General features: G+C 32.5%; 1 pseudogene; it reads right to left on the minus strand.

Moving 5' to 3' along the window:
* Window positions 1-8,678: 8,678 nt before the first annotated feature.
* Window positions 8,679-8,797, minus strand: LOC112474473 (annotated as a pseudogene).
* Between the last annotated feature and the right edge of the window lie 4,898 nt (window positions 8,798-13,695).

Genomic DNA, 13,695 nt, shown 5'->3' on the forward strand with positions numbered 1-13,695 from the left:
TTTTTATTAGTTGAGTTTGCAAACCTACTTTTCACTCTCTAAGAATTACAACCACAAGATCATGAAAATTAAAGCTCAAGCTTATCTAATTTGGCAAATGAACTCAATTAAAGGTTAGTTTATTATACTAATCTCTTTGAGATTCCTCTTCTACTGAGTGTTGGGCCTAAGAGGACTACTTAATTTATCCATATAAACAGTTGGTGTCTCAAAATCTCTCTTTTGTGTCTTGCCTGCCTTCAATCAGAGTGGATTTTTCTCTCTTTTCTCTTCAAATGTGATAAATCCTGAGCTCTATTCTCTTCTACAGTGCAGTGGAGAGATAGGCAAGAGGTTCTTGCTCTGAAATTCTAACTACAAATTCAAATAAGAGTGGGAAGTATCTCTTCCCACTGCAGTATTTTCCAATATAGTTTTACCAATAATATGTACAATATCTCTGCAGTATTTTCCAATATAGTTTTACCAATAATATATACTTAGATTCACATTTGGTTTCTTGTGTTTGCTTTCAGTTGATTGGAATTCAGAGGGTTGCAAACTTTTGACATTACTTTTCCACCCCTATAGACTGAGTAAGGAAGCAATACTATTTGACTTCTGAGACTGGGTCATAAAAATGTCATGCAGCTTCAACTTTATTCTCTTTGAACACTCACTCTCCAGATGCTTTCTGTTGAGTATCTCAGAACCTAGCTGCCATTCTGAGAAAAAACCCAAACCAAGTAGGGAAACCATTTGAGAGTATCCACTTGACTGTCTAGCTGAGCCCAGGGTTAGAATATGTGAGTGAAAGAGGCTCCGAAATAGTTTAGTCCCAACGTATTTGAGTCAGTCCCACATACTTGAGTCTGTTTAGCTGAGGCTCCAGAACAATGGAAAAGGGACCAGCCATTTTTGCTGGACCTTCTGTAAAGTGTAGATAAGGAAAATCCAAAAAAGCTTTCTGTAAATCTCTAACAATATATCTAGGCAACAGATGAGTTATACAAAGGAAAAAGACAATTCTTGGGAAATAGAACTCATTGAAAGGTATATAATTTTAGGAGTTCTTCAAGGCTTAACTGTATCTATCAACCAGGATAGATTGGTTCTAAGTAAGCCCCTAGTATTTAAAACCATTTATTAGAGGAAGTCTGAAATGGATTAAGAATTGTGATTTCAGGATGACTGAGGTTAAATTGTAGTAATTAGAAAGAAGTATCATCTACCTGGCCATCTCTGTGTCTGTCCTGGAATGCAAATATATATATATAGATAGATAGATAGATAGATAGATAGATAGATAGATAAATAGATATAGATATATAGATATATAGATAGATATCATATATATCATATATTTATATGACTCTAATTCTAGAAAGAAAAATATATATGAATATATATATTTCACTTCTTTAAAGAAAAAGGCAAATGACAAAAAAATAAATTTATATCAGTGTTTAGGTTTAGAAATACATACTCATCTTCAGATATTTAACTATATATCCTGGATTTAGTGCAAACCTTTCACTATTTCTTATACGGTCTATATTTATATCTATATTTCTAAACAATGAGAATAAATGTTTTTTGAATGAAAGATTCTGAGATAATTATTTTTACTACATGTCACTAAGAAAGAGTTTACGACCTTAAATTTTAATAAGAAGGACAAAACAAAGAACTTAAAGCATGAAGTGAGTAGCTGAGGTCATAAAAACCATTTTATTCACAGAATGCAATAATCAAAGTTTGTCTCCTTTTATGACAGCAAAATAGTTGCAAAATTTATTTTGAAAATTTTTTATATAATCTATGCCACTTTAGTCCCTAGTTTGCATCCTTGGGAGGAAAATTTGGTTTGTCTTTAAATTGATTATTGGGATTCTTAGTGTCAAATAGCAGATACTCACAGGCATTAGCTTAAGCAATGGGGGGGTATCTATTATAATGATACAAGAGTATCAATTGTGTCTGCTTCAATTTTCTCTTTCAAAGGTAAGCTTATTCTTAATTTTCTGACCATATAGTATAACAACAACAAAACAAACAAGCAAGTGAACAAAACATAGCATAACAACAAAGCAAAAAACAAACAAACAAACAAACAAACAAAACTAAACCAAAACCAAAAGCTACAGCCAATGATGAACCGTAAGATGAAATGTTGCACCTGCAGCAGACTTTACTTTCTCAGTCCCAATTTTAAATTCCAGGAATTGAGCCATGAATAAGCTTGAGTAAGAAATCATCTTTAGAGAATGGAATCTGATGGTTCTGCCTGGCCTGGTGAGAGGACAAGGTCAAAACAGCTGTGCAGACTGACCCCTGCCATCCCATGGTAAAATCAAGAAAGCAGTTTCCAAATCAGGGTCTCCTGGAGAGGTAGTGTCAAATGACACTCCAAGGAATACGTTATCAATATAAATACCATATTTTGAAACTCCTAATGGTTTAGTGGATAAGCCAACAAGTTAATAAAGCATCTTGCTGTGCCCCTAACATGCATCATGTACTGGATACAAGGCGTCTACCAGTCTGATCCCTTTGAGAAGCCTTGAAATAACAGCCACGTTTGTGTTGATCTTTCAGTGTTCTGTTCCCTTTCTGCTACACAGTTGATTAACAAAGGATTATTGCATAGCAATCTATGTGATGATCAAAGGGAAAGCAGTGGCCAATCCTTCAAAGTACACATTTCCAGGTGAGTTTGAATTGAAATTACTCACCCTGACATTAGAGTCAGTTTAGGTGTAGCAAGCTCAGCAGAAACAACTGGGTATTGAATAGGCAGAATTATTTCCCTAGAGCCCAGGCAATACCTGTGTCTGCAGAAGTGACCAGTAGAGATGCTTCTGAATCATTACAGCTATAGCCAGAGCCAGGGTTGTGTGAAGAACAGTAAGAAAGTATATTTTAGGTCTGGAGTGTCTTCTAGATCACTTCCTATTTTTCCAAACTTCTCTATATATTATAAAAACAAGCCCTAAACACTTTAGGATGACAGAGTGTGATTCTGTGCCATGGAACCTAAAAGAGCCTACTTGACATACTACTTCTCAGGATATAAGCAGAGATATTGACAGTGAGTAAGACTGAAACAATGCTCAGATTAACAGTAAATAACTTTGAAGGGTGTTTATTAGCAGTAATAATGAAAGAAAGTTGTAGTAATAATAATGACAATACTACTAGCTATTTCAAGTGTTGTTTCAGTGTATAGCACTTTACAGATATTATCTTAATCTAAACAATACAACAGTCCTATGAGGTAGATTTAACTATTATCATTCTTATTTTACAAATGATGCACCTGAGGCTCCGATAGATTATTTCCTAAGATCCCATAGCCAGAAAATGATAAAGCCAAAAATGTGACTACAGAATCTAAGCTCTTAACCACTCTGCTGAACTGCCTCTCCTATGGGATTTTAAATATACATATACTATTGAGAACAGATTGTAGTTTCATTTTGAGAAACCAAGTAAAGTGCAACATAAAGACACTTACAAAGAGAACTCCCAGTAGCAAATATGTGGTTATCTTTCCATATATTTTCTGAAATATTTGTCCATAGATACTAATCCTAAAGTATTCCAACATCTGGTTCAAATGATGCATTTTGCTTTATCTGTAAGTCTGCAAAACACTATATCATTAGCACCAAGCAAACATGTGTTATTCATTGTTTTTTCTATTCATATTGAAATAGTTATTAAAATAGCATGACAGTTTCTCTATTTTCTTTATTTGTACTATTTTAGTAACAAATAAAGTGTTTTATTTTTAGCATGAAGCCCATATTGAAAATTTGGGGAATCTTTTTATTTTATTCTGTTTTTACAAATTATCAACTGTAATAAAACATTAAAATGTTGTAACCCGGAGTTTATTTACAAAAATTCCCACTCCAATAAAACTGTATTTCAAAATGTAGTCAATTATTGTTTAAGAGAAATTGGAAAGCTTTTTAAAAATAATTTGTACCAATTCACCATTTTAAAAACCTTCAATCATTCTGGATCATATCCTGTTTTCTAAAGAAAATTTTCCTTTTTGATTTGATGTTTTATTCTGGTTGGTCTACCTCTCTGGTTGCTCCTCTCACTCAACCTTAACACAGTTGTCTTTCAAAGCACAGTCTGTTATACCAGAATGTTTGATATTTTATTCATCGTGGAAAACAAAAGGTGTAATTTATGGTGGTTTCAATAATTGCATATAGTTCCAAGGAACATGGATCCTGGACTCAGACTTCCTGGATGATCATATCTCTATCTAGTTACAAGATGTGTGATTTGGGGTGAAAAATCTAATGTCTTTGTACTTTAGTTTCTTTATCTTTAAAATTTGTATAATCATAATATCTTGCCCATAGGACCACTGAGAGGATTAAAATGAGATAATGTGAGTAAAATGAATGGTGCAGTGTAAGCACTTAATGAACATAGATGTTTATTTCAACCCTGACCTCTCAACAATATTCCAATTCCATATTTTTTCCCACTCTCCAGACAGAGCATTTAGTTTATTTAGTATTTAGGATAAATAATCAGTGATTAAAAGTGAATATATTTTACGAGAATAGATAAATAATAAGACATTTGGGGCCTGAAAGCAGGAATACCTGATAGAAGACTGCTGTGGTAACTCAGGTATGAAAAGGAGGGTCTGACTAAGGGAATGGTAATAGGCATGGAGAATGTGATATTTTGGGAATGGAGCTGCACGGTGAATAAGTAGGATTATTTTTGGTGATTAGAATTCTGAATAAATTGTTTGATGATTCATTAATACAGATGGTAGTGATTATTGAGAATGGCAATGAAGGTGAGAGTGAAAGAAGATGAGAAGTTCAGTTTTGGACATTCTGAGGATGAGTTTTCTGTATGAAATTTAATTAGAGCTACTCAATGCACATATATTATGTGCATGTAAATATATTTGTGATTAATGTTAACTAATAACATTTATCAGTTATTAGTACATGAATATGCATAAAATCACTTACAGAGAGTTTGAAGAGTGGAAAGAAATTTGAACCAAAAAAGGAATGCTATGCAACACCAGTTATCAGTGTGAAAGAAGAAGAGTCTGGAAAAGTAATTGAGAAAAAATGTCCAGAAAAAAACAAATTTTAAGATATTGTTTCAAGACACACTAGTTTTATGGGAGCCAGGAATGAATGCATTTTAAGGGATGAAATGAGATACAATCTAACAGTCCTATATGCCACCTAGAAGAGAAATTCCCAACTTAAAAGTGTACCTGAGTATGGAAGCTGGTGTACTCGAACTTTTCTAAGAATATTTTCCACTTGAATAGTTGAATTGGATTCAACTTCAGTAGATTGAAAACAAATGAAAATTGGAATGTAAAATAGAGAGAGGAAAATACTGTGTTTAGAATCTTGGCTATGAAGGAGAAAGATGGTGTAGCTTTAGTAGATTACAGATAAGTAAAGTCCAAGTAAAAATTATTTGTACGTTTTGTTTTTGGAGATGATGGAATTGTGAAAATGTTTACTTTCTGAGAGGAAAGAAACAGTAGAGTGAAAAATTTGGAGTCACAAGTGAGAGAGAGGATGACCCATGAAGTAAGTTCCATGACAATGGAAGAGATGGGAAAAGATTCCTCCATTAAAAATGCCAAGTATTAGATAATGTGACATTCTTGCAAAAAAAAAAAAAATGTTTAAGAGATAAGGATCAATACAAATACAGATAAATGGATAGATTGAGACAGAGAGTGAGAAGTGAAGACTTCTCTTGTGGTATACTACTACTATTACCACTCTTATAATTCTTCCTTTTGTTCTTCTCCTTCATGATCTTGTTCTTCTTCTTTGTCTCCTCTACACATCTCTCCCACTCCTCCTCTTCCTCATCTAATTCCTTTTTTTTTTTATTTTTAGTAGAAGATATCATGGAGTAAAAAAGCTAGAGAGCCACTAGCATAAATATAACCATATTTCTCACATTTTGCCAGAAGGAACAAAAAAATAGGGAGAGCATTACATGTATTATGTGGTATCCAAGCACGAATAACACATTTCTAGAAACAACAAGATATTGTTGTATTTTAAATTTCTAGAATGAAAAATAAAATAATGTTATAATTTTTGAGAAATGTCAAGAGAGAAAATACAATGAATTAAAGACTGGGTTGAAGAAACCCTTGGCAGAAAGAAAGAGAAAACATATTTTTTTGGTTCCATATCATTTTTTTCAATTATGTTAAAGTAAACAAACAAGCAATCAACAAACTTATTGGCTCCTTTGCCATAGAAAGGCTTATACCACAGCGTGTTAACTCCTTCACCTAGTATCTGAGACCTAAACTCTTGAGTGAAATAGGTGTCTACAGCTACTCATTCTTTCTTTCTGGATTTTATTTTGAATATTCATTTCTTAGTAAAACTTAAAATTTTAGTTTTTATTAATAATTTAGTAACTATTTCTTTTGTTAGGACTTCTGATTAGGGGTTTATTCTGAAAATAAAGTAACTTGGCATGTTTTCATTTTAATTTGGGAAGGGAAATAAAAAGTGAACACTATTGTGAATATATTTTTTGAAATCCTAAATCACTTAATTTTTATCCCATGTGCTTCTGTAAAAAAAAAAAAAAGTACTAATACAAAACAACAACATTTTCTTAGTCACAGGAAAAAAGGTAAATCAATTACTTTATAGCTTATATAATATCTCTCAGAATTTTGTTTTATCTAAATGTTTCAGGCCAAGTCCCTTTAGTTAACATTATGGACTTTAATTCTACATTAAAGAGATTTAAAGTGAACTTTTTCATATTTATGATCTCTTTTCTTTACCCTTTGTTAATGCTGTTCTAACTTTGGTAACTCCTACACCCTGAACAGGTCTAGAAAGAACAAAATTGAAGGGAAACAAATGTTATGTGTCTTCTAGGACACCTTCTCCATGAAAAGTATGAATCATTCAAATATCCCTTGTAATTCCGTGTTCAATTCTTAGTAGGCAATTGTTATCAAGACAAATTAAATGTATTTTAATATTCTGAATAATGCTAGATTTGAACAATTCTATTAAGTATGTTTATAAAGTTATCTATATTGAATACATCTAAAGGAATTATATATAAATACACACACACGCACGCAAACATACACACAGTTTTAAATATCCATATTTCCTAGGCACATTGGATTGGATGCCTAACATTCTTTTATAAATATTATGATTTGTCAAATTTTTGTCTCAAGGAGGTATGACAATTCAATTTACAAAGAAAATACTCAGTTTACAATAGTAGGAAGTAGGCTGTGCATGTTCTATAGTCCCCAAGAATCTTTGCTGCTCACCTCAAATATGGTCAGGATATATTGGGCAAGAAAAAATTCAAAGCTTGGATCTCAGAGGAAAATGAACAGGGTATAAACTATTCAAGAGGTTAATTAGAGCCTGTCAGATTGGTTGATTGAAGAACATATTACACTGCTAGAGCCAGGCCTCAAGGCTATTCATATGAGGTAGCATTTGACTACTATGCATTTCTCATTTTTCTCTTATAGCATTTTAATCTACAGGTTACAGGAGCCATACCCAGACACAACGTGCACAAACGTTTATGTAACTCAGAGATCCTGATTCTTGAGCCCTATGCAGAAATTCTATGACACACAGGGGTTGTTTACTTTGAGGGAAGGTTGTTTTTCATCCATTTATGGGTGAAAACAAGTTGATATTTGGTTGGGCAAAGACACAGTTGGTTGGCTGTTTAATATTCATTCTCCTTTTTTTGATATCAGAACCCTGGGCATTGTGCACAGATAAAGATAAGGGAAGAAACAGATTTAAATAAATGTTGTATGAAGAGTCATTATTTTTCCTCCCTGTGCATTTTCCTTTCTGATGCCTCAAATGAGGATATGATACTCTGTCAGAAATTCCTCTGTCTCCCTCAGATTTGTTGGTATGCCAAAAGGACTCACAGGATCCAGAAGTTCTTATTGTTGTGGTCACAGTTTCTTACAGCAAATTGATATAACAGAAAATTAGCAAAGGGAAAAGTGCAAGGGATAAAGTCTGGAGGAAACCAGTCTTGAGCTTCTAAAATTTTACTTCCAGTGGAGCTGCATAAGATGTGCTTAATTTCTCTAGCAACAATGTATGAAAACATGTGCAAAGTTTTTTCTACTAGGGACGCTCCCTTGTGCTTAAACCTAGGAGTCCAGGGTTTTAATGAGGATCAGTCACATAAGCATACAATGCCTGTAGAATTTACCACAGTCCTTCTAGATCCCCAAAGGAAAGCAGGTGTTCGCTATAAATTACATTTGTTTGCACAATTTATCTAGAAAAACTGGCAAAGCATGTTTAAAGGCCCCCAAGCTTACAAAATATTCTTATCAGCTAGAACATTCAAAGACCTAGATTCCTAAGAATTGGTCAAGGGCTAACCCATTATAAAGATGGCCCACTATTGAGAATGTGCAAGGTTTGAAAAACTCAGGCCTTCTAAGTTAAGTCTTTCCTCTATAGATGGCTGGTGCAGTAGCAGCCATCTTGTGATTTGGGGAGTGGAACCTCGGCTAACTTGTGTGCCTCTTTCTGTATTCACTAATCTAATCCTAGCTACTGTTAATACTTGTCTCCATTACCATTGACTGAATCCAACTTCCAACTCTCTCTTTTTTCTTTTTTTTGTCTTTACTCCTACAGCATCCGGTCTTCCTAGGTGGTCTCCCATCCAAGTACTAATCAGGCCCGACCCTGCTTAGCTTCCGAGATCAGACAAGAGCGTGCTTTTTCAGGATGGTATGGCCGTAGTCCCAACTTCCAACTCTTAACTGACACTAAAGTGTATGCTTATGGTACTTCATTTCCTCAGTTTAAAAATAAATATAAAGTATTCTTTAAAGAAGATTTTACTAATTAATAGTTCTCACTGAGTTGTAAATTAAAGACGTATTTGAATTTTTAAGAAATATTCCATCAGTATAATCTCTAGGGCTCCCCACCACTTGCTTTAAGTTGTGAGATAACAACAAAGAGGTCAAGAGTTAATCCACTGAGAATCTTGAAAAGCTCAATTTTTTAATTTTGCTTTGTAAATCAAGTTTGGCTAATGTTAATTTCAAGTAGAGGGAAATAAAAAATGATGTTTATATGATTCCAAATGCCAAGTTAGCCAGTATTATCTACTTTATCTTTTTTATCTCTCTCTTTTTCTCTCCCATTCTTCTTCATTACATACCTCAAGTTCATAGAGTCTGCTTTATTCAGAGAACTTTGGTGACTGCAGTGATAAATTGCCTGCATCACTTTCTCAGTAATGTCATTGGGTTTTAAGGTAACTAGAAAATGAGGGCTCCAATGGACCATCAGTATCCTGCTCCCTGCTCCTTTGATTCTGCTCTAGGAGCAGATTCAGTTTGAGTATCAGTTTAAGTGACATCAGAAATATTGAGAAACAAAAATTTCTGAATTTAAAGCTTTTTTTTATGAGCTATCATGATAGGATATTCAAAGGTTATGAGCTACTTTCAATAATTTTTAATAGAAGTTTATAAATAATTACATAAAATAAAATAAATAATTATTATACTTGATAACAATTCATAATACACAGCCATATAAATATATTATTTTTATTTTAATAATGTTTGCAATTTTAATTCCTAGTCTTAAATGTTTTTAAATGACTAATGAAATTTTTCATTACAAAACACTTCTGATTTTAATCATCTTTTCTAAATCTTTTTAGTTCAAATATGTTTTCTTAAACATAATATTTTTTTTTATTTTAGAGAAGAGGCAATAAAATTTCCAGAAAAATAATGAGCATTATCTATTAACTGAATATTATCCATAAAGTATTCTTCCTATCAACTATCTTCTATTTTAAATTTTTACTGTCATACAATGGAAAGATTATAGTCTATAAGTATCAGAAATATTTCATATTTCACCTAAAATCTAAAACCTCCTGTGTCTAAAAGTATAAATATCTTAAAAAATATAAACCAATAAAAATATAAAGAAACAAATTAACAGAGCCTAGTACATAAATGGTGCTAAATTAATATTTTTAAATAAATGAAAGACCAGATGATTGAGATATTTTTTCTCATATTGGTCTGTGTTATAGGCAAGTACTTCCATGCTAGTTATTAACCTAGGACTAATATGGGCAACGAGAATACAGTTTCTTGAACTGCAGAAATGCACTCTCAGTTTTTCACATTTCTCCACAGATTGAGGACCTTCAATTTCCGAAAAGTTTTAAATAAAATCGTGTCAATGCCTCTCTGAATTGGTAGCAAATAATAATTTTACCTTCCAAATGTCTTTCTGAATTTTTATTCAACTCATGATGCAATTTTATCTTTTCATTATTTTTTCTTTAATTAAATATGCTTAGTTTAACCAAGTTCTAAAAGATGGTTTAGCCATGCTTCAAAAACATAATATCTATATTTGAATTACCTTTGTTCAATCATAACATTCAAAGAAAGTTTTATGCGGAATGCATGCCTCACTTTGTGGAACACTCAATAAAAATGGAAAATGAATGGGATAAAATGAGGTGTAATATATGGCTTTTCGCCCTGAAATGGCACAGTTCCTTAGAAGATATAAAGGTTAAATTGTAATGTCATGCCAACATATTTTGTAAAATATACTGAGGATACTGCATTTATAGAAGGTAGTTTGTGTGACAAAAATTGTGGCAAGAACAGAAGTTAGCACAAAAATCAATGCATTCATGGGACAAGCACCGCAATGAATAATAAAAATGAAGAATTGGGTGAATTTAGCCCAATTTTCGTATAAATTAAAGTCAGACTAATAACCATGTTATTGGCTAAAAGCAAGATGCCCAGTAAAATGTAGAAAATTATAAGCTGTATTTTAGATAATTTTAATGCTTAATCATTTAGAAAAATAACAATTGAAATATACTTCTGACCTTTACTTTTATATATGAGGTATGATACCTACATGTATCTACAAATGAATTTGTTTTTATGTAACATGAGCATAATTAAGCCATAATGTACAAAATGAGGATCATTCAGCATGTACATAGCACTTCATCATGTAAACCCAGAAACGGTTCTGCCCCATGGGACCAGCTTTCTTTTCATACTATATTTCACAAATAAAGAAACTGAGGCATAAAACAATTAACCTATTTGGCATAGGTCACAAGAAAAATTTGTAACGGATATCAAATTATGAATCTTAGTTTCTGGAAGGAAGATTCGAAACCACTCAATCTTTAATCTCCTGAATTTTTATTTCTTGTGTCACGTCATCATGGATATAATTGCTGATGTCCATAAGCTAAGAGATTTTCTATCAGGGTGATTTTCCAATTACTCAGAGTTGCAGCTATGAAAAACTAGCTTCATTTCCAAGAATAGCATTCCTAGGGCCTAGGGACATATGGGTATGTACACAAATATATACATGAAAATTTCTCAAAGTTAAAAGAATTTAAGCGTGTGAAAGACAAAACTGACATATAAGCCAAGAGCAGTAGATTTTTTTCTTTGTGTGGCTATGCAGTCACTATAATCTTATACATGGTTATCCTTGAAACTCGAACATCTAATCAACCATAGACATAACTATCATAGGTTTCATATTATCTAGAACAATCTTAATTTAACATAATTATATTCTTTAAAAAGGTAGTTTATTGCATATATGAATATATGTGATTTATTAAAGCTTAAATGATTTTGAGACTTTCCATTAGCATAAATTCATAAATATTAAAAATGTCTTTGATAGAAAATATGTCTAAATTTTAAGTTTATTATCAAGAGAGACCATTGAAGCCAGGGAAATTATATATTGCATTTTCCAAACTCCTGAATACACTTAAATTGCTTTGGGTAAAATCAAGATAGCTTTAGAGAGAAAAATATAGCCACATGAAAGTCAATTTAAAAAGGATGTGAGTGGAAGGGGAAAGTGTTTCCTTGATGATACTTTCACAGGATATTGTGTGATAATTTTATTTAGCAGCTGCTGTCTCTTAAAATATGTTATGATGTCAGAAATAATGTATTACAGGATCAGGATATTCACTTCAGCATGTTACCATATGGTTCTGTCCTGAATTTGAAAACCAGTTCAGGAACACTATCTTCCTTATAACTGAAAAGAAATTGAAATTTGGATATATATTTATATGTTTATAAAAATTTATATGTATATGATTTTTCCAAGGACTGACTATACGTAGATGAGTATGTATAAACATAATTAACAATATAGATATTTACATATATTTGCATATTTGCTGATATATATGGAATCTTATTCCTAGTTGGCATGTAGTGTATAGTAATTACACGTTGAAGTTATTAGGTGCATTTAACAAAATACGATGCTGATGCTATGAATAATTACTTGAGCTGACTTAAGCATATGGAGAGAGAAATAAGATCATTGATAAGTAGTGCTCTCTGTTTTCTAACAACAATTCGCTCTGTTTAATTCCTAACAAGTTCATCATCTAATCGTCAGTAATTTTGAAGTCTTAACTGTTTTAAGATTCAGGAACAGATGTAGTGTGCTAACTGCAAACTTGCTTATTTTGTGGCTTACCAGTTTAAGGTTGAATTATTTATTTATCTATCTACTCAGAATTTAATTAAAGGAAGCATTTTATTTTTCACTTAGTTACTACTCCTTACTCCCCTGTTTCTATGGGGCAGTGTTTACTATGACTGTGAGATAACCCTTATGAGGCCTGTGTGAAAAGCAACTACAATACCAGCCATTGACCCAGTTACACGCACCCTTCAGCTCCAATAAAGGCATTTCCTTGTCTCCTCAGTTTTACTAATAAAAGAATACGTTGTCAAAATTGACACAAAATCAAGCTGATCAGAAGTCCATTGCTTGTCCCCTTCCATTCTCTATCTTCTTTTGTTTCTCCTTCCTGTCAGTGACCCCCTGAAGCCCACAGAGACTCCAAGAGGCTGGAAATAGAAGCCATATCAATAAATGACAAAGTGGCCAGGGCAGAAGTAGACTAGATGCTCATATTGGTTATAAAATTAAAGAGATAGTTTGCTGCTCAAAGTGACATCTGTATCCCTGCCCCCATTCCACAGCCTTGAGCTGTACAGCACTTTTGCAGCACTAATTCCTCTTCAAAGGTCATGATATTTCTTTTAATCAAATTTCAGCTTTATAAGCACACGCATTTTTATATTTTTTTGTGATTTTTCCCTCGATAAAAACCTACTTCCCTCCTACCTACATCTCTCTCTCTATGTCTCTTAGTCTCTCAGTGTCTCAATCTCTTTCGTCATTCCCTCTTTCACATTTGCGGGCAACCATCCTCATAAAACAATGTAAATAAACTAACAGCTCCATGACTTCTGAAAGCTATGAATATCGCGCTTCTATAAAATTGCATTATTTTTTATTAATACTTCATTCTCTTTTACTTTGTCAGATGTAAATACTACATTTTGTTAAAGCATTGTACAATCATAAAAATAAAGATTACTCTTGAGAAAACATTGAATAGTTTTATAATCTTGTTTCCTTTAGAAAGTAATAAATATGTAAAATTATGATTAAGAAAATATTTGACTTATTATAATGCACTGGGTTTTATATACTCACATTTGAACATTTTGATCCAAATTATATTTAGATATCACCTTAAATTAGGAATTAAGAAATCTGTGTTGTCATT

Source organism: Pteropus alecto, unplaced genomic scaffold, assembly GCF_000325575.1.
Source record: "Pteropus alecto unplaced genomic scaffold, ASM32557v1 scaffold239, whole genome shotgun sequence".
Lineage (NCBI taxonomy): Eukaryota > Metazoa > Chordata > Mammalia > Chiroptera > Pteropodidae > Pteropus > Pteropus alecto.